The sequence below is a fragment of the Squalius cephalus genome (genome assembly GCF_949319135.1).
Source record: "Squalius cephalus genome assembly, chromosome: 11".
Taxonomy (NCBI): Eukaryota; Metazoa; Chordata; class Actinopteri; order Cypriniformes; family Leuciscidae; genus Squalius; species Squalius cephalus.
Window position 1 is genome coordinate 22,859,021 of NC_137132.1, and position 23,005 is coordinate 22,882,025.

The following is a 23,005-nucleotide window of genomic DNA, read 5'->3' on the forward strand; positions in this document are numbered from 1 at the left end:
AGCAATCCGATTGGTTCAAAGCATGTTTTATGGGTAATCGCTTTAGTGCCTGGTTACAAATCATACAAAATCACTTTATTATAGAAGACGTTTGTACTACGTTATAACCAGTCATTAATGTATTTTAACTTATATGTTACATATACTAGTATTTAACCGAAGCTATAGATTGTGAAATTAAACTTTTCTCGTGGTTAGTGTTTTTTTTTAAATAAATAAACAACATATTTGAGCTTCAAACAACTACATTCTCGACTTAGAAACTCTTAAAACTACATTTCGTGACACAATAACAGTCGTATTTATAAATTTCGCGGTCTTTCTCCTCTGCTATTGACGCAGCTCGGACTCATCTCTTCAATCGGACTCAATTGTTCACCACACCGGCATTCTGACGTAAAACTCTGAAGCGCTGTTCTGTATTTACAATGTACGGCAACGAGTCAACGGCGAAGGCTTGAGTTTTTCACAATGAAGGAGAAAGATTCTGAGGAAATGCTGTTCAGCACTGAACGCCACTATGCCATTGGCCATCGTAGAACAACGGTGTTATTTCAATCAGGCTACTATGGTGACCGGGAGGGGACATGTTCGGTTCGTGGCCACAACATATAAACTCATGGGAACGTGATAATATGTTGTTACCACGAGATATTAATTTGTGGGAATGTCATATTAAGTCGTGGGAACATGATAATAAATCGTGGCCACGAGATCATTTTGTTGAGGTAACATCATTATGTCCTGGCCACGCGATATAGAGTCGTGGCCTCGAGATCATGTTGAGGGAACGATATATTTTTCTCGTGGCCACGACTTCATATTTTGAGTGAATGACATCTATTTCTCGTAGCCACGAGTTATGTTGAGGGAACCACAGCGATCAATAGTAACCATATGTCGGAGATGGAGATGACTGATGAAATAACATTTTATTTTGAATTAGGAATGTCAGTAATGTCATATAAATATTTAGTGCAGTCTCTTAAAACATGGGTAGACTACGTTATAAGTGAGTCACCTGAAGCGCATTCTTAAGTTGAATGGGCTTTTTCGTTGGAAATTTGCTGGCTTGAATGAAATAGGCTACTCGGGTCACGAATAAAGTCCCGTTTAAGGCAATAAACAAAAACAAATGATGAGAAACTTAAATGAACAAATAACAAAGTAAATTATGACCGGGGTAAAAGGAGGAGCCCGTATCGCGTGTGAAGATTCAGTTCCCATGTTATAAAACTGGTAGCCATGAGAAACGGATGTAGGCTACCCTCAACATATTAAGTCGTGGCCACGAGAAACAGTCCAGTCATTTTAAGCCAAAATGGGGGTCAACCTTGAACAAATTGAAACAGAAGCAAACTCAACTGATTTTGTAACTCGAAGAATCCCATAGGGGAAAGTTTCGAAAAAGACCCAAATATAGCCTATTCATACGCCTATTCATTATTTTTCTTACGTGAATTGAGTAAAAATTTGAACCTTTAGATATCACCATGAAAATTACTGAGTTGATTCCTTACATCAAGACAAACAAAAATTGTATTACAAGTTTTTTTAAATTGTTTGTTAACATGGACAAACGGTGCATAATCTAATATGTGGGCATTTCTCAGATTAAAGATGAACTGAACTGAAAATTTGAGTAAAGGTGATATAACAGATGTATTATATTTATTCTCATTAGTACAATTATTAAAATGGCAGAATTTGTTAAAAGGGATAAAATGGTATGTTGAAAATGTTGTTGTTGTTACACGGGCGCCGCCATGTTGGATTTCAGCATTCCGCTACATCACTGGCATGGTAAGCTACTCTGTTGCTAACCAACACAAGCAGAGCAGCCATAGAGCTGGTAAGTCCCGCCCCTTCCGCAAAACCCAGCTGGACCTCAAAGTTGAAAAACCGTCAATGCAAGTGAATGGGAGAAAATAATTATTTTCTGGTCCCGTTTGAATTGTGCCATGAATGTGAACATATGTTGTCTGTGAATTTTTTATATAACTTTTCATGTTACGAGTTTGACAGTATATGGTTTGATTCTTCGGCTAGCAGTTGTGGAAAAGACATAACGAGAAAGACTACATGTCGCCTATGTGACGTCACCCCATAAAGTTGACTTACCCGTGGTTTTCACCAACTTCAACGATTTTGTCCTCTCCCTGAAAGAAGGCGGTGAAGTGCACCAAAGACACAGCCATGTTTAGCGGGATCCGTGAGCTAGTCCGTGTGCTAGTGGTGTTGACGTTTCAAACGCGTCGAGTTGTAGTCCACAAAGTGCTCTCACACAAAGTCTAACCGTATCAAACTTCTACCCGCTAAATTGTATCATTCTTTACACGAAAAGTTATATAAAAAATTCACAGACAACATATGTTCACATTCATGGCACAATTCAAACGGGACCAGAAAATAATTATTTTCTCCCATTCACTTGCATTGACGGTTTTTCAACTTTGAGGTCCAGCGGGGTTTTAAGGAAGGGGCGGGACTTACCAGCTCTATAGCATGTACATATGCTGCCTTCACGTGCTATGGAAAAGATGATATTTTCCACTTGTGAACTGGTATTTACCAGTGTGTTGTGTTCAAGTGCTTTTGTTGTCGTAATGTAGTACCCGCAAGGTCTGTGTCAGTAGAGTATCTTTTTTATCTTAAAAAAAAAAAAAAAAACGTAAATGTGGTGCTTTCTGATGATTAAAACATAATTAATAATTAAAAAAAAAAAAAATGACATAAAATGATTAAATATGAACCAAGGAAATTGCGGCAAAGTTGAAAATTGAGTGTTAACGCATTATATTACAATCGTTAATGACACAACATTGTATAGGCTACAAAAACTATACGCTAACAATATTCGCGACTCTTGCGTTGCTCTCCGCCATTTTGAAAAGGTCAAAGGTTATCTCATCTCGGCAACTCGTGCATCAAAATATTCTACGAGTTGCCCAGTGGAAAATACCACATGAGGGGGTGTTCATGTGCATTTTCCATGTCGGATTTTGGTATTTACCATAATTACCATAGCACGTGAAGGCACCATTAGTCTGAGGCTAGCTGACATGGCTGAGGAAACAGAAACCAACAGGTCTAGGGGGGGTTCATACTGTATTGCCCCTGGCTGTAGTAATGAATGGTAGGCTATAGGGCTAAGGCAGCTGGGGTTACGATACATTTTCACAGGCTAACGTTACCTTTGACAAGGAAACCAGGCTTTATAGCGTTCAACAAAACTGAGACTGACACACTCGGCATTCATTGAAATTGAGTCACAAAACCAAGCTAGATACCAAACGATCCAACCTAGGTAAAGGGCTAGCAGCTAAACACGTTGGAAGCACTTTTGTCAAACTCCACAAGCTATACACCACTCCGACCATATAAACTGTATAAATAAACCATGACTCCGACGATATCGATAATAACGCGTTTACTAGCAGCTAACTAAACCGCAGCAGGTCTGTAAACAGAATCCAATGTTCCTCTCTACTCACCCTGAAGCTAGCTGATGTTCATCGTGAAACATTGTCGATGCAGGGAGTTCAACTCGCAGAACTAACGTTAGCTGCTAGGTCCATAGTAAGAGGAATCTGTGCAGTATTTTTATTTTAACATTTTGCGTGCAGCTAACTTAACAAGCCATCCCATTGGATGAATTCGTCCAATCACATTTGCCATTTATCGTCCTCGACTTTCTAAAATGCACAGTACCTCAAACATGTTTTAGTATTTTTCTCTAAATGTACACGACATATATGCAGTCTCTATTTACTAAAATGCATAATGTGCTTGTATACAATAAATGAGAGACAGGCTACAGCCCTCCAACCTCCCACCACTTTTACCTCTTATAACATTATGAACCACTATTGCTCCATTAATAATTGACAATGTACATTGCAAATACAATCTGTATCATACCTGCATTACTTTTATTTCGTGTAATTTACAACGTAACAGCGTTGCATGCTCGTAGTTTCTTTTGCACTTGGATCAGTGAGGCGATACAGCGCGCGCCGCCGCATTTGCGCGTGCAATTGAAGAGTGTGCGCTACGAGAACAGGATAACGGCTGACAGGACAAGAAAGTCAGTTTTTCTGAGGTGAAAGACTTTATTTCAGCGTACACTTATGTCACTGCCTGGTAGTCCCTATTGTGCTGGGTTTTCTGAAGTAGTCATGATTCGCCTCTCATAACATAACATGCTCTAAACACGCACGCAGAGTGGAAAAGGAGGAGCGGGGGCGCGGGGGCGCGGGGAGCAAGGATCACAAATTTGAACTATATCGATATATGCGATATGGTCTAATTCCATATCGCATTTCAAAAATAAATGTTCCAGGTTGACCTCTCTGCAACAGATCGATTCCGGTGCAGTGTCCATGCTCCGGCAGCGCCCGCACCCACACCAGTCACTTCCCAGCAAACACAGAACGTTGGCACAACGTAGCCAACCTTCTAACAACGTTTTAACAACATGGCCAAAAGGTTGCTATAGCTACGTTGTGCAGTGAAGGTTGTTACAGCGTTGTCACAATGTTGGCATTAAACCATGCACCGTTCAGGGCCATTGCTTAAGGTTGTCTTGACAACCACTGGACTACATAATGTACTCGTCACTGCCCTGAAGCGGGAAAATCAGCCTTTTAAATTTCAACCACCTGTTGTTGGGCTCATTGTGTTCTCATTCATCATCGAGCAAGGATACGTGAGTATTGCGTTAAGCCTACCTCAGCTATCAAACACAATCTACAACTTTAATTTCTAATAATGTAGCATCGCTCGCACTGTTTAGTTTTTCGTTTTTTTTTTTTTTTTTTTTTTCCGTTTAGTCTCATTCGTTTCTTTGCTCCTCTGGATTTGTGGATGTTTCCCCGGTGACACCTGCTTTCGGCTACTCTCTGCCATACAGACCTGGTTTTGTTCATTAAATGTTCTGATCTGCCTTTGCTTTTTATGTTTTATTTATTATACTTAAAATAAATGTGTATATTCGTTTATTTCTTTTTTTCACAAATGTATGACTTTTGGAAGTGCAATTTGATTATATGCAGTTTTAATAAAGTTGAATTAACGTAACCTTCTGTCATTTTTACTCTTCAAAGTGTAGGCTACACTTGCAGGCGTTGATAGCCCTATTAAATAATAATATAGATAAACAATAAACGATAAAAAGTATATAATTATCTAACAAAATACACCATATAAAAATATTGTCAGAACGTCGTCTCTCAGTTGCTGAATGTCGCGCAACAACGTTGCTACAGCCCTGTCACGTCTTACAATTCTACGTTGTTACAATGTTGCGAGCACGTAGACAGCGACGTTGCCATAGCAGAAATGCAACGTGCCACAGACGTTGCCACAACGTAAATGTGTTTGCTGGGTTCCCCCCAAACGATCCTGTACTGTAGGTGGAGCCTGAAACTGATCGTCCTCCTTGTGGTGGTAGTCAGGTACTACTGGCCTGTCCCTCACAGGCTCAAACGCGTAACCAAAATGACTCATTTTCGTGTGTATAGGACCTGCAGCTGCAGCTGGCTATATACCTTCGCAGGTTCTACCATGCCAGTGATGTCATCAGAATTGCCAGCGTTCTAATACTAACAAACGCAATTCTTGTGTTGCTTAAAAAAAAGCTATATTGATATTTAAAAAAACATTTTTTTGTGTAATTTACTTTTAATTGTCATAAACAACACGTTATCAATGTTGATTTTTTTCAGTTCAGTTCATCTTTAAGGGCCAAATTGGGTTGCTGCAATTTTGAAAATGAAAATTCCAAATTTGACTAATTGGTATACATCAAATTATCAGTCCTTAAGTCAGGAGCGACGTCATGAGCTTGGTTGAGACCATAAGATAAGGGAATTTATTATTTTTTGCCATTTTCTTAACTATGTCAAGTAAATGTGTCATTACCATCACATCATCGAATATATGTAAAAAATAAAACTTAAATGATAAAGCAGTGCTTTTAAAACATTTTGTGGTTTCACATGGAATCTATTTTATCTTGAACTTAATGGGATTGTTGATTTTTACTTGCAAGATGAATTATAGTCATTTAAGTATCTAAATTTCTGATTCATCAATCTACCCTGGCTTGTAATATAAGCTTATTTTAAGTGAATGCCATATATCAAAACTTTTTAATACAGTGATCATTTAGACTGTCCAACATTGTCAGAAATATATAATTGTAGGATGTTTTTGTAATTTATACATAATTTATTGGCAAAAATATGTATGGTGATGGTGATGACACTGCAGTTCTGGTAATGACAGTTTGTTGCGGTGATGACAAATCACTGATCATAAGCTGTTGTAATTTAAGAGCCTAAGTGACTTCAGACCAACAACAACAACAACAAAAAAAACACCAGCTAGTAATCTGTTTAAACATCAAAACAGTTTAATCTGATTATGGAAGACCAAACATGAATTGTGTTCCTTGTGAACATGATTGGTTCAGTATAATTATAGTCTAATAAGACTATTTAATAGTTTCATAGCCATGTTGAATAAAAAGAAAACATGAAACAGGAGGGCAGTTAAGAACAGGTTGTCACAGTTGTGTTCTGTTTTACGGTGTGTGTAACCTTCTGCCTGTCTGTACCCGCATACCGGATATTATTATAAGTAAAAGTTTGTATTGGAACTTTTGTCTCCTCATCTTCTTCTGCCTGCACCACACCGTGACAGAACTACGGACCTCCAAAATAGATGATAGAGCTCTCAACCCTTCTTCCACCACTGCCAGTCAGCCCCTCTGCTCCTCTAACAACCTTCGGGCAGGTGGAGTCGCCTTGGGTCTGCCTGTCACCCACTCCATCAGGGTCGGTGGATCCCCGGTCTCCGCCTCCGACCTCCTCGACCCGGACTCCGCTGGGGCCTGTCGGACCATTGGCTTCGCCGTGGCTCCTGCCTCCCTCATCTCTGCCATGGCCCATCAGTCCACCAGCTCCGCCGGGCTCCCTCGTCCCCCCTGTTCCGCCTTGGTCGTTCCTCTCCCTGCCCTCGCCTTGGGACTACCCTCCTCTGGCTTCGCCTCGTCCATTCATCCCTCTGGCTCCGTTGAGCTCCTCTCTCCCTCCAGCTCTACCTTGGTCCTCGGTCACTCCGGCTTCACCGTGGCCTTCTGGATCCCCGCCTGTGCTTCAGTCGCCTTTGGACCTTTGGGCAGCTGCTTTTGGAGCGATGTCACACCTAAACACAACAATTATAATGAATTAATTTAGTATTTTAAAAACAAATGCATTACTTAATTTAAAATATAGTGACTTTTGATTGGTAAATGTATATTAACTCATTTAAGATAACGTAGGCTATTCAACATAAATTCTTTAAAGAACAGTATGTTTAATGTATCTGCCGTCATCACCACCACAACCTGTCATTACCAGCACAAGCTGTAATGTGCTGGTAATGACTGTGCTGGTAATGACATTTTTGTCAAAAAATTTGCCTAACTAGCAAAGATGATTAAGCAAGTGTAGCTAGCTTTCTACATGTAATGTACACCATTTTAACTATTAAAGTGATAAAAAATAATCCAAATGTGCAAATAATGCAAATGTTTAAAAATACAGAAATACAACACATATGGTAATGACGCATAAACTCATGCCCAACACAAAGAATAAAGAGTACATTTACTTACTTTTCTGGACATCAAGGCATCAGTCTTGCAGCTTGAAATCACGTGCTCCACTATGATATTAGGTTACCATGGCTACCAAATAAACTTTTGATGAAAAAAAAGTAGGAAAGTGCCTTTATGCAGAGCATGTTAATAACGGCTAAACCATGGGACAGGTAGAAATTAAGCAAAGTAAAGTACAAAATGCATAGGCTATATGCTTAATCTGTGCATGTAGTTTATTAGTTCAGGTAACATTTAATTCATATGCATATTTTTTTTAATTAATTTGTGATAAATCATTTTTGAGATATGGCACGACATGTGAAAACTCTGGTGGCGGACAACACCAAAACACAGATAATGTACCAGAAAACACCAATAAAATGTGTTAAAATCATTAGTAAGGGCAGCCATAAAAAAGTCTAGGCTTGTTTTTGTTTATACTAATTAGTGGTGCTAAAATGTATTAGATTTATTCTGGGAAATACCCATGTGCTAATTTGCATAAATACCACTACAGATCTAAACATTGGGTATAGCCAGGTGAAAGTGTCTTGTTGAATCTTGTTGTCACATAACAGTAAAATACTTGATGTTAAGGTCTGAATGGAACCCATTTAGGCTACCCATGAACATTAATACATAGAGGCAGGAAGAAGTTCTTTAAACCAGCCTTACCCTCGTAAGGAGGTAACTATTTAAAAAAATCCAAATTAAAAAATTTAAATTAAATTAAATTAAAAGAAAATATTTAAACTGTAAGTATTATAGAACAAAGGGAACTGTTACCCCTTTATTCCCCAAACTTTACATGTTGTTCCCTTATACTTACATTGAAGTACTTCATAGGTACACTATAATTACCTAAAGTTACACTGTAAAATCGCTTTAATTACGCAGTACTTTCCGGGCTGTAATCAAAGCATTACCCAAACTTAAAAGACAGTTGGCTTTATGTGAGAGAGAGCATTAACTGTCAAGAGGGACACAAACTGAGAACTAACAAGAGTTAACATTACCTTGCGTAGCAATTAAACATCCGTAGTCTGCTAACCAATGACATGTCTCCTTGGAGTTTTTATTGGGACTTCGTAGCCCAGCCACTTTTCTGGAATCGGGTGGTCTTCTGTAGGTCTTGTGTTCACGAAATGAAAAGAACAAACATACGGTCGCTTCGGTGGTTTTTTAAAGGGGTCATGACATGAGAAACCAAATTTGCCTTGATCTTTTGGTATATAAGAGGTCTTTGTACCATTAAAACGTCCTGCAAGTTTCATAGCTTAAGACGTCCTCCCCATTATAAATGAATCATTTATTTAATCAAGCTCTAAATACAGCTCGTTCTGGATCCATGGTATGAAGTGACGTCACGGTACGAAGTGACGTACCAGTCGTTTGCATATGACCGCCTCCAGCGTAGACAACTACGCTTCAAGCGCAAGATAACTACGCCTCGTTTCATCAACGCATCTGTCACGCGCTTCACATGTGTACTGTTCAGTCGACGTGCAGCGAGTGGGTCTGTTTACAAGAAGATTGCGATGTCACGCAGATGTGCTGTTCCTGGCTGTGGACAAACAACATGTTTGAATAATATACGCTGCTGAAAGATCCAGACGTCAGGGGAAGATGGATGCAGTTTATTTTTTGCGGACGTCCCAGTCACGGCAGTGTTAATTTAAGCGTGTGTTCTCCACATTTCAAGGATGAGTGACAGTTGAGAACAATCGCAGTATGATGCTGGCTTTGCCAGAAAACTTTTGTATAAGATAAGGCCGTGTGGACTATTCTGGGCACAACGACGACGCAAACTGTAATGTAGGCTATTTAAAACTTAAAACTTTTTAAAACGTTAATTGCAGTTTAATTCATTATAAATAATCACCGTGTTTTTACTTAGTTTAGCCTACTTATTGTTTTCATGACCGTGATGTTCATGCCCCATTAAAAGATATGTAACGTTAGGCTGTCAAACTGACAAAATAGTTTCACACTTTCTATGTGGACGGGCTGATGCATTCTTAGTTGTGTTGATGATTCATTTCCTCTGATTCCGACTCAAACATAATTGCAATCGCCATTGCCTCGCACTCATCACCCGTTACTATGGTAACGGTAAACACAGCTCCGCAAAATCCGCACGCTTTGACAAGGGGGCGTTAACAATTGATGCATAGGCACTGACGTTAGCCAATCATAACAGTGGGCGTTAACATTGAACTCTTAAAGGGGAAACACCCCCAAAACAGACTGTTTGAATCAGAGGATGAGAAACAGGGTGGGAAAAGGTAATAAATCACTCAATTTTAAAAGTTTTTTGTCCAAAAAACTATAGTAATACTATAATTGCACCTAAGGGAACATAATAAAAGAAAAGAAAAAATGTCATGACCCCAGGCGAAGGGATTCCTCATTCTTCGGCGGGGGGTAAAGGTCGTAGGTAGCCTGGGTTTCCCCATGCTGCCTTGCGCGCAGCGCGATTTTATTCACGCTGCTAGGCAGCCTGGATACCATGGACCAAATTTTCCCCTCAAAAAGGGAACCAAGCACAGAATGGGGAGGGAGCAGCAAGACGATGACGACGTCTATGTGACACACACCGAAGCAGTTTGTTTATATCTATGGATCCAACATGGCATCAGACGCGAAGTTACCTTTCGATGCAGCCTTAGATAGTGTTCTAAGTAGTTTAGAACGCAAGTTTATTTTGTCTTCTTCCTCATCGAATTTCTGTCGCTCTACATACGTCATCTGGTATAATTGAAACGATTGGCTATGGGCTATGAGCTGCTCCAAGTAAGTCTTTCTTTTGTGCCAGTTATTATGACAACCTCTAACTGCACAAACAATCCCGGTCTTCCTCGAAGCCATAACGATGAGTAAGTTGTTACGAAGACTTGTTTGATAACCTCTACGGTGAAAAGTGAGTTAGCTCGCCAGTGACCGGAAGTGCCTGACCGGAAGTCTCGCTCAAAACACTGTCAACTGGCTGCGTCCGTATTTCCGTTAAAAAATAAGGTGAATAGGCTACGTGTGAAATATGCGCGAATCAGCGCGATAAACCCTCGTGCCGGGTTGTGCCTATAGACGATATCATGTATCCAGAGATATTGTCAAAACAAGCATCAGCTATCAATATCAAGATGATTTAGCATTTCCAATTTCTGTATTAAATTATTATTATTATTATTATTAGGGAAGGCCTAGGCTACTTTTATTATTAAAGTGATAGGCTGTTATAATTAAATTGCCACGCAGTAATTTCATAGCGCATCACCGCAAAACCAATGCGCTGTGACGATAATAAAATATTACATAGAAGCTTACTTCATATTGAAAATTGTCTAAAACATTTAGTTCGATTACAATGAATTATAGGCATATAATTAATTATTAACAGTTTATAATATGTCCGAACACTGCAATAATTCATCATTGAAAATTAAAAACAGCTTTATTTCAAAAACATTGTTTAACAAATTAATAAAAGAGGCAAAGTTCACAGGTGGCTTGGAAGAAGTGGGGGTAATGGTTAATCCATTTTGCAACACGAACTGGAGGTAAGCAACAGTAATTTGTAGCTAGTTTGAACTACAGAACTTAAAGATCTCCCTCTTTTCGTTTTTTTTTTTTTTTGCTGCAGATGAAACCAAAGAGTATAGAAGTACGTCTCAGGTTACTCATGTAACCATGGTTCCCTGAGAAGGGAACGAGACGTTGCGTCGCTATGGCAACACTTTGGGGGATCCCTTCAGCGTCAGCGCTCCTGAAGTCACATGTGCAACTTAGTCCAATCCTGATTGGTGCAACGTCATCCCGTGACGTGTGCCGGCGGAATGCGGAAGCTATAAAGGCCGGCTCCCGGCATCACAGCTGCTGTCAGTCTTCTGATGACTGAAGCAAGCTGCTCTCACGTGTACGGAAGCATGGCAGAGGGACGCAGTGTCTCGTTCCCTTCTCAGGGACCATGGTTACATGAGTAACCTGAGACGTTCCCTTTCGAGGGAACTCGCACTGCATCGCTATGGCAACACTTTGGGGAACGATATGCCCACTTCGCCATGCTGACGGAAGTCTGTGCCGGTGTGAAATGAGGCACACCTCAGGACATGATTGCTTGAGACCCCGGAGTCGCCGGAAGGTCCAAGCTGTAAAATCTTACAAAGGTGTGTGGTGAGGACGCATCACATACATCTTGGAGTGATGTCCCCGACCACAGAGCCTTTGAAGAAGCCATGCTTCGGGTGGAATGAGCTCTAACTGACAGAGGTGAGGGCAGCCCGCTCACCTCATAAGCCATAGAGATGGCCTCAATGATCCATCTGCTTATGGTTTGTTTAGTAGCCGGGCCCCTTCTTGGGGGGGGGGGCTGACAAAGCCTGTAAATCTCCTATTCTTTTGAGAGATAATATAGCCAGCAGAAACGCCATCTTTAAGGCTAGGCACTTGTCTGATGCCGTGTCCAAAGGCTCGAAGGGTGCCAAGGACAACCCTTCTAAAACTACGGCCAGATCCCACGTGGGGACTCTAACCTGAGCCGGAGGCCTCATCCTCTGAGTACCACGAAGGAAACGAGTAATAAGATAATGCCTTCCCAGTGACCTGCCATCCAGAGGGACATGGAAAGCAGCCACTGCTTCCACGTACACCTTTAGTGTAGAGGGGGAAAGGCCGGCCGAGAAACGGCAGGAACTCCAGCACTGAAGCCACTGGGCAGTTAACTGGGTCCAGTTGGTGTTCTGTACACCATGAAGTGAATATTCTCTGGGGGTGAAATATTGGCCGGGGGTAAAATATTGTGCCCCCGGCCGGAGTTAGAAGGTCCCTCCTGACGGGAATCTCCCACGGGGGCCGTCCAGGAGGGCTATCAGGTCCAAAAACCAAACTCGGGCCGGCCAGCACGGGGCTACCAACAAGACTTGGACCCCGCCCTGGCGAATCTTCTCTACAACTCCCGGGAGCAGAGCGATCGGGGGTAATGCTTACAGCCGAAGCCTTGGCCATGGCTGTACCATGGCATCCAGTCCCAGAGGAGCTGGATAAGTGAGGGAAAACCAGAGGGGACAATGTGAGTTCTCTTGAGATGCAAATAGGTCCACGTCCGCCTGGCCGAACTTCCTCCAAATTAACTGCACCGTCTCGGGGTGCAGCCTCCATTCCCCGGGCCTCAGCTCCTGCCTCGACAGGACATCTGCTCCCACATTTAGATGGCCCGGAATGGAGATTGCTCTCAGCGAGAGAATCTTCCCTTGGGCCCATAAGAGGATCTGATGTGCCAGTCTGCAAAGAGGGCGTGATCTCAGACCCCCTTGATGGTTTATATACGAGACCACCGATGTATTGTCTGTTCTCACCAGTCTGGGAGAAAATGCCTTAAGGCTAGCAGTACCGCTAACATCTCTAGACAATTTATATGCCAGGATAGATGATGTTCCTTCCACAGACCCTGGGTTGAGCGGCCCTCCATCACCGCTCCCCACCCTGTGCAGGACGCATCTGTCGACAATATCTTGTGCTGACATGGTGCTCCTAGCACAGGGCCTTGGGCTAAGAACCAAGCTTTCTTCCACATGATCAAGGAATGAAGGCACCTGCGCGTAACCTTGATCAAGCGAAAAGGGTTGCCCCTCGGGGAGAACCCCTTGGTTCTGAGCCACCACTGTAGTTGTCTCATGTGCAGCAGGCCAAAAGGTATCACGTTGGATGCTGCCGCCATGAGCCCTAACAGTCTCTGGAACTGTTTTACAGTGATGCGTTGGCCTAGCTTTATTCTGGACACCATGGCCAGAATCGATTCGATACGTGCAGGAGACAGTTGTGCCCGCATCGTGATCGAATCCCACACTACTCCTAAATATGTTGTCTTTTGGACCGGAGTAAGCACGCTCTTTTTCACGTTGAGCCTCAGCCCCAAACACCTCATGTGGTCGAGCACGACATCTCGATGCCGTGCCGCCATTTCTTGAGACCGAGCTGGTATCAACCAGTCGTCTATATAGTTGAGAACTCTTATGCCCTGCAATCTTAGTGGCGCCAGGGCTGCGTCCATGCATTTCGTGAAGGTGCGTGGGGATAGTGCTAGGCCAAATGGAAGAACCCGATACTGGTACGTTTTGCCCCCAAAAGCAAACCTTAGGAACTTCCTGTGTTTCTGTAGGATGGAGATATGGAAATACGCATCTTTTAGATCTATTGTGACAAACCAGTCCTCGGACTTGATTTGGCTCACGATAATGGGAATCGTTAGCATCTTGAACCTGAATCTCCTCAGAGATTGGTTCAAGTGACGAAGATCTATAATGGGACGTAACCCTCCATCCTTTTTTGGAACTATAAAATACTGGCTGTAGAACCCGGTGTTTCTCTCTGCGGGAGGAATGAGATCTATGGCCTCCTTCGCCAGAAGAGACTGAACTTCCTGCTCCATAATCTGCACACGTTCGGGGGCTACCACTGTTTCGAGAATTCCCTTGAATTTCGGTGGTCGAGACCCGAACTGAAGTCTGTACCCTTTGTGAATGGTACGCACTACCCACTGAAATATATTGGGTAGCGCTTCCCAGGCGTGCAGGAAATTTGCTAGCGAAACCAGCCTCTCAGGGCTGGAATTCGGAGTATCTTGAAGAGCAACTTCGGTGTCCTGAAGCGGATTCCCGGCAGGAACTAACCGAACTAATTTTTCTACAGGCCTCTGTGTAGAGAACGAACTCCCCGCGACTGCTATTTCTTTCTTGACGAGCGGAAGTCGAGGATTGTGTTCGTCGGAAACCGTTGCGCCCCAAAGCGGCGAAGGCGGCAGGGTTAGCAAATCGATTTCCTGAGGGCTCCGTGGAGGAGAGATAAATCAGTAGCTCTTCTCAATTCTTTAATATCTTCAACGTCGATATTCTCCCCCTTATCTAAATCCCCTAGCAGGTCGGCCTGATAAGCTTGAAGAACGGCCATAGTTTGTAAACAGGCACCTGCCTGACCTGCTGCCATGTACGCTTTGCCCACCAAAGAAGAAGTTATGCGGCATGGTTTGGAGGGCAATGCCGGGGTTTTAAGTGAGGACGCAGCGTCTGGTGCTAAATAGGCTGCCAAAGTCTCCTCTATCTTGGGCATCATGCCATAACCGTTCTGTTTTTGTCCCACAATAGATGAATAATGATGAACAGTGGGAGTAGAAAGCCTGGCTGAATATGGCTTATTCCAGGATCTCGACACCTCAGTATGGAGATCCTGAAAAAACGGTAAACCCCGGCGTGGAGGTTGTGGTGTAGACTGCAGAAAACGCTCATTTAATTTGCTTTTTGACTGAGATTCCTGCTTCTCGGCTGGCCATTCAATATTTAATCTGGCCACAGCACGAGTTATAACATCCAAAAGCTCCTCATACTGTGGTGATTGGGCTGGCGGATCACCCAAATCACCACCTTCGACACTGAGCACATCAACTTCCTCAGAAGAAGACAAGCCCAGTGTCAAGCCCTTGTTCGAGGCGGAAAGAAGCCGCGGAGCGGACTTCCGGATCCCGAACGTGAGCACTAGAACTAGGGGATAAGGGCTGAGAAAGGGCCGAAGCCGTCTCAGACCCCTCCCCTAGATCCATCTGTGATCTCCACGAGTGAAGCCGCCGGGTTGCCTCGGCAACCGCAGGACCCGCACCGCGTGGGGCACAGAGCTGGCCGCTTTTATCAAACAGCGCCAGCCGGGAGCGAAGCATTCTAAGAGGCAAACGCTCGCAATGCTCGCACTCAACCCCCTCGAGGGCTGAGCGAGCATGCTCTGCTCCCAAACAACTAACACACAGATTGTGTGAATCCCCGTCCGGAATGTAGCGAGGACAGGGATGAACACACTTTCTGTAACTGCGTTGTTTTTCACTCGCCATTTTGATATATATATATATATATATATATTACGGGACAGACAACACCAAATAAGACTGACAGACAGAAAGCGCTTGCTGAAGATCAGAAAGCTGACAGCAGCTGTGATGCCGGCTCCCTTTATAGCTTCCGCATTCCGCCGACACACGTCACAGGATGACGTTGCACCAATCAGGATTGGACTAAGTTGCACATGTGACTTCAGGAGCGCTGACGCTGAAGGGATTCCCCAAAGTGTTGCCATAGCGACGCAGGGCGAGTTCCCTCGAAAGGGAACTTCTATACTCTTTGATGAAACTTCTGTTTTCGCGCAGGCGCAGTGAGGGAAAAAACACTGAGTTTAGGGCAATCGGTTCTTAGCTCTGCTTCAACTGTTCGCTATAGTCACGAGGAGCGACCAAAATTTCTAACATGCCAGAAATTCATCCTTCCATCCGATTGCCGGTCGGGAGAGGTTAATCGCCTCTCGTTTCCCCCTGTACACTGCACGAACACTGCATGACAAACCAAACGACGCACGACAAAGCTGAAAATCGGCCCGACCCGAAAAAGAGTCGCACGAGTCAGAATTCGGCTCAAAATCGGACGAAAATCGCACAGTGTATGCCCGCCTTAACTTTCAGAAAGAGTCACTAAAAATCACAAACTAATGCGATAGTGTGTCTGGAATAAATCGAAGCAATATATTGCTTTTATTTATTACATGGCTTGGTTGAATTCTAATGTAGAATGCGGCCTGTTATGTAAGGGATAATGTATAGCGAGGCGGTTGTTATAGCGAATAACAACCCCGACAGGCTGAACGGGAATCTTGAATCAGCCTGAAGGGGTTGTTATTCGCTATAACAACCGCCTCGCTATACATTATCCCGCTTATTAAATGGCTACCTACAAAATAAATAAATAATTTGACACAAATTATTGATTTAAAAAGGAGTTTATTGATTTAAAATTGCTTCAGCTAAAGAAAATAGTTCATTCCGCGTCCATAGCAACGCTCTGTTTTTCATGGCAACGGTGTGTTATACTTCGCAGCGGTCTGTTATGTAAGGGTTAATGCCCGACGAGGTGTCCATTGTCAGGTATTAATGGATGACGGCGAGGCGTGAACCGTCCGACGCGCAGCGGAGGATTAATGGATTAATTATCCATTAATACCTGACAATGGACACCTCGAAGGGCATTAACCCGCTTATACCATGGTCACTTGCCAAATAACACATTTTTAAAACATTAGTTTATATTTTAATTAGTTTTACAATCGAAATCTAAAGTTTTTACAAACAATAACTTGGTTTCCCTGGTTACACCTGACGGTTTATTTCTAGGTGTCCTCTATCACTTTTTAATGGACACCCTGCAGCCAATCACCCAGACCATGGTATAACAAGAAATAACAAATCGCATTCTACATTGGAATTTAACCAAGCCATGTAATAATTCTTGATAACAGACCGCTGCCGACACACCGTTGCCATGAAAAACAGAGAGTTGCTATGGACGCAGGATTCTAACCGTAGAGACGGAATGGACTATTTTCTTTAGCAGAAGCAATACAATTGTTTTAAATCAATAAACTCCTTTTTAAATCAATATTTTGTGTCAAATTATTGATTTATTTGGTAGGTAGCCATGTAATAAGCGGTATTATCCGCTTCGGGCCGTCGGGGTTGTATTCGCTATAACAACCGCCTCGCTCTACATTATCCCTTACATACAAACCTCTTTTTTTACAGTCTATGATACAAACAGTGAACAATCTAAGTGCTGCTGGGCAATGAAATTCAAGCTATCTCTGCTTAGGTAAGGTAACACGGATTGCAACAGTTATGGCCTCTATTTTCCAGCTTGAGGCATTCTTGTATTTGTGCTTAGCATGATTTATTTTAATATAAAGCTAAAGGAATTCTATATGCATGCCAAAAAGCAAAATGTCAAAGCAGGGGCTTTATGCCAGGCCCCTGTTATATTCTATGCTGATGTGCTAAAGAAAATGTTGGCACATGTTTAGAACAAGCTTAAATTGACCTAGTTCAAACAACCTCAGTGGGAAAATATTCAGTTCCGTGTTCAGTTATTTGAACACGGAACAAATTACTGGGATTTGTTCCGTGGAACAAATCCCAGTAACACTTACAGAGATTAAGAGTTTTAAAGGAGTATAATTGTTCCAGTGAATTTTACCAAATTCAAATAATGTATTATAATAATTATAATAAATTAATAAATTAATTTGGTATGAAATTATAATGATAGCAAATTAAACATATTTATACACAAGCTATATTCATAAATATACTCAACAATTATTGAACTGAATGACATTTTCCTATGTTTTATATGGCCTACAATTACATAATTAGGAACTCATGACACGTGTGCCACGCTCAGGGCAGTTCAGATTCATTTCACTGTGATATATTTTTCTTACAAGTCTAAGAAAATGTCAGTAAATTACCCCTCACTATTTTCACTGATTTCTCCAATTTGTGAATGTTGACGTAAGCTAGAAATGAACCTCACAAGAGAAATCATTCACAGGTTATTAAAAAATATTTTTTATATGACCGAAATCACCATGGCAATGTTCTGAATGTACACATCTGCAAGCATTTAAAGGAATGGTTCACTCACAAATTAACATTGTCATTGTGAAGGACCACAAAATTTCATACTATATTCATTAAATTACATATTCCTATACTATACTATATTACTATATCCCACATTTTCTAAAATCAATATATTCGTGTGACAAACAGACAAAACATTTTTTTTTTCAGAATTTATTTTCCACGGAAGAAAGAAAGTAATAAAGGGTAATGATAACATGAGTAAATGATAACAGATTTGTATTTTGTCCTTTAATCTAAGCTTTAAGCTCAGTTGATTATGCGATCAGACAGATGATGGACAGACCATTAGCAGCACTCACCCTTTTGTTTTAAGTTCAAGATGAAGATAATACAAAGAAACCACCTTTATATCTTCCCAAGAGCTAAGATTGAACATTTAACCTACTGAATGAATATTTGAGCAATGTCAAGTGAGCCCCTGAGTCACCGGCGCAGCATTAAAACTTCCATATTTGTACAGTGCATGGAAGCCGATCAAATTATTCAGCACACGATTTGACTTTCTGTCTTTTTGTTAAAACAACAAATCAATGGAAGACAAAAAACCATTCCAAAATGTGTTTGGTTAGCTGGCAAAGCAGTGAGTCAGTATCCATTTGATGTAGTGAGGTGTGTGTATTTGTGTGAGACTGTGAGGTATGTCTGGGCAGAATTAGTCAGGGCTTTCGGTGGTGGTTTGGCTAGCATCTGGCACCCTGATGTGCGGTATGATGGTAACAATCCCTGTGGCTAATGGAGTCACTCCGAATTAACTAAGAGATTTAGCTTCAACCAAACTCAGCTTAAATACTATGATCCTTTGTCTCTATGTCTACCAGTGAAGTCATGATCCAACTTAATCCATGTAATGGCTTCACAGCAGACACATTTCAAAGGCTTTCTCTGGAATCTTAATGCACACGGAACAGATAACCATGGCCCCTAGAGAAGTTTTATGTAAATTAAAAGGGACAGGTCTGTGGAAGCCAGATCCCATGTGCTACAGACTGCAATCCAGACCAAAACTTGTCTCACAACAGATCATTCATATTTTAACAGACCAGAAGGAATAGAAGACGGAATAGAGTTTTTCGAATATGATTTGCCTCTTTTGAAGGAATCTACAGGCCTCTGTCTAGTTCTCAGGGTAGTAAGCCTAGGGTAGACATTTGGTTGGAACAGATTTCTTAACATTTACATATTTGGTGCATACAAGGCATTACCAGACCTAGCCTATTATTATTATTATTATTATTATTATTATTTTTATTTTGGAGCTGTGGTCTAGAAGCTAACATTTTGACTTGTGAGAAATATACTGGAACATAGTGCAATATGGGGCATATGTTTATTAAAATTATTATTATTATTATGTTGTTTTTTGTTGTGGCCATGTGATTAACACACGTTATGACATGCTAATTTTCTGAACCTTGTCCCCCATCTTTTTTGTTTCCTGTTTTTATACCTGTCAAACTCATTGATAATCAAATCAGACCAGTTAAATAAATGAAATGATTTCAAAAGGAAAAGTATCTCAATGTACACACCCTCTCAGATTACCAGTCAAAACATGCAGGGAGCCATAACACACCTATACGGTACACTTGTCTTTAATAAGAGAGAAATAGAAAATGGGGTCAAGTTCAATGACCCAGCATGTTATTTTGTATTGCTCTAGGGTGCATTTGGGTTGAGTAACATATTATGCATCTGCAATCACTTCCCACCTTCCAGTTGTATAAGATGACATTTTAGGCCAAACTCCACAAAGAGCACATTTCACATAATTTGCCAATTAAAGTTATCATCATTATGGTAGAGTGATAGACAGGTTTGGAGGGCTATATTTCAGAATACACCATCCAATTAAACATCATTATCTCAACATATTACCACTGCTCATCTTGTATGCAGAAAACCTTGCCACTGCATGCTCCAAGTACATGATGCAATCACATAAAGTGTTGTAGACATTTTGCTATATTCTGTTTAAAAGTATAATAACTATAGTCTCCCCTATGTACTTCAAGTGAGTCACTCACTTTTATCAAACATTTTCCACCCTGAAGTACATTTCTGAGAGAGACGTGCCTGAAAAATAGAACATCCAGTTCTTCTCTCTTCCCCAAGAAACATACTGCTATGAGCAGATGCAAACAGACCATTTATTATCACTTCAGCACCATAGGTTTTTTTGATCTTGAGCCACATCACATCAGTTGTACATACCATGATAGGATAAACATAAATTATTACATTTGTGAATGATATTAAGACATTATATTTTATGCATTTTATTTGCATTTATGCAATGAGACATTTGCAATTAGGTTTGGTTAATTTATTACTAGTTAGTTTTGGCATCAAGCCATCAACGGTAAGAAGCTTAAATCCTTGGACAAATCTTTAAAGTTCCTCAGACTCAATTTTTCTTCATCTTGAAGTACAATCTGTGCAATTTAGATCTAAGCTTAAACATTTTCCAGTCTCTGATATGCTGTTACAAGTTTACCCTAAATTTCAACTTGCCATGGTTTTAATAAAGAAACACATATATCTGAAGACATAGTGGCCGTGTTTTACCTCTCTGCTGAATGTTATTGTCTTGTCAGTTTCTTGGATGAAGAAAAGAGAGCATATGCAACACAGCAATGAATCACTCCCTCAGAGATATCTTTACAAGAAATTAGACAGTTATCCCTTTCACAACATTCCCTATGTGGCTTTAGGTTCTACGACCTATTAGCTGCCTCTGTATGCCTTTCAAAGACTTGAATATTGGCCTACACACAAACACACAAACACACACACACACACACACACACACACACACACACACACACACACACACACACACACACAAACACACACACACACACACACACACACACACACACACACAAACACACTTTTTCTTCTTTGTCTTTGTCAGAAAGTCTTTGAAAATCATGTTAACAGGTCATCTTGAAGCCCCTGGTATAATCGTATTTTTACATAATGGAGATATATATATATTATATATATATATATATATATATATATATATATATATATATATATATATATATATATATATATATAATTTAATCATTTATTTTATTTATTAAGGCTTCATTTTTCACACATACATAATTTATGTAGCCTATTCTATTTAAAAAGATCAGTTTAGTTCACTCTGAAAATCTATTTCTTTAAATTATATATTTTTTTAACTCTTTCCTCGCCAGAGTTTTTTAAAAATATGCCAGCCTATGCCAGCGTCTTTGGTCATTTTCACAAGTTTCATGGCCCCCAGAATATTTTGTTGTATGAATATCTGAAAGAAGGAACAGACCCTCTGCTTTTAAACAACAACAAAATCAATTTTATTCTAGCTTCATAAATTATTTTTTATCAACACTTGAATGTGGGCAAGTTTGATTAAAAAAAGCAACATTTTGAGCAAAAAGCTGAGAAAATCGCGTTTTTGATTCACAACGATTATCAAAACACAGATGGAGTAGATCGAGTCAACACCCCTAATGCTTGCACAGTCCTTATAGCTTGTCCTGGGTCGACATTTCATTCAGTAACATTATGCCATTTTGATTTATATGCTGTATTGTTGATGATCGCATTATTTTTCATATGCATTAGTGCTTACATATTAGATCGCTCGTTCCTGGCTGCTTCTTCTTTACCTGTGTTTTGATCTAGAGATTTTTCTGTAGCCTACTTGTTCAGTAGGCCTAATAGCGGGCGCACCCTACCTCATAACAGTGAAAACACTGAAAGCCGTAAAAACTCGTCATTGCACAGTCTATGGTTTTCTAACTTGTCAATGGCAGGGAAAGAGTTAAACAAGGGGCATTACAATAATCAGACTAAATACATTTATTTAATTATTGTCATTCAAGCCATTTTAAGCCGACCTCCTGATGGGTTACTCCGACCGCTGTCTGTCCCTTTGAGACCCTGGTCCCACATTGCGCTAGATTTTGTCACCGCCCTCCCGCCCTCTAAAGGCATGACGGTTGTTTTAACTGTAGTGGACTGGTTCTCGAAGGCGGCACATTTCATTCCCTTGCCAAAATGACCCTCTGCCAAGGAGACAGCGGTGACTGTTATTGATCACGTCTTTCGTTTGCATGGCCTCCCGACGGACGTGGTTTCTGACAGGGGTTCCCAATTTGTGTCCAAATTCTGTTTTGTAGGTTATTAGGAGCTACAGTCAGCTTGTCTTCGGGGTATCATCCCCAGAGTAATGGTCAGTCCGAGCGAGCCAACCAAGATTTGGAGAGAATGTTGTGATGATTGGTATCCAAGAATCCTTCATCCTGGAGCCAACAACTTTCTATGGTTGAGTACGCTCATAACTCGTTACCAGTGTCATCCATGGGCCTCTCTCTGTTTGAGTGTAGTTTAGGGTACCAGCCACCAATTTTTCCGAGTCTGGAATCCGAGGTCGCGGTCCCCTCCACTCACGCCTTCGTCCAGAGGTGCCACCGCACATGGACCAGAGCCCGTGAGACTCTGCTCCAGGTGGGGGTGCACACTAAGGCTAAGGCCGATCGCCACTGGTCAAGGCCTCCCGTATACGTCGTGGGTCAAAAAGTGTGGCTTTCTACCAAGAACATTCCGCTCCGTTCCGTTTCCAACAAGTTAGCTCCCAAATTTATTGGCCCGTTCCCTGTCACCAAGATTATTAGTCCGGTGACAGTCCGACTCAAACTTCCTCTGGCGTACAGGAGAATTCATCCCGCCTCTCATGTGTCAAAAATCAAACCCGTGTTTTACTCTCGCATTAATCCGCCGACACCGGAACCGCCAGGAAGCGTTCCTAGGGGGGAGGGTACTGTCACGGTTGGTAGATCCACTGTCTCATTCTAATC

At 41.4% G+C, this 23,005-nt stretch overlaps 1 long non-coding RNA gene across 1 annotated transcript in view; it reads left to right on the forward strand.

Moving 5' to 3' along the window:
* The window catches only part of LOC307166689, a 428,201-nt gene that overhangs the window by 227,754 nt on the left and 177,442 nt on the right, over window positions 1–23,005 (forward strand). The window contains exon 2 of the long non-coding RNA XR_013822678.1: window positions 4,833–4,933. This is a non-coding gene — a long non-coding RNA (uncharacterized lncRNA). The remainder of the gene's footprint in view (window positions 1–4,832; window positions 4,934–23,005) is intronic.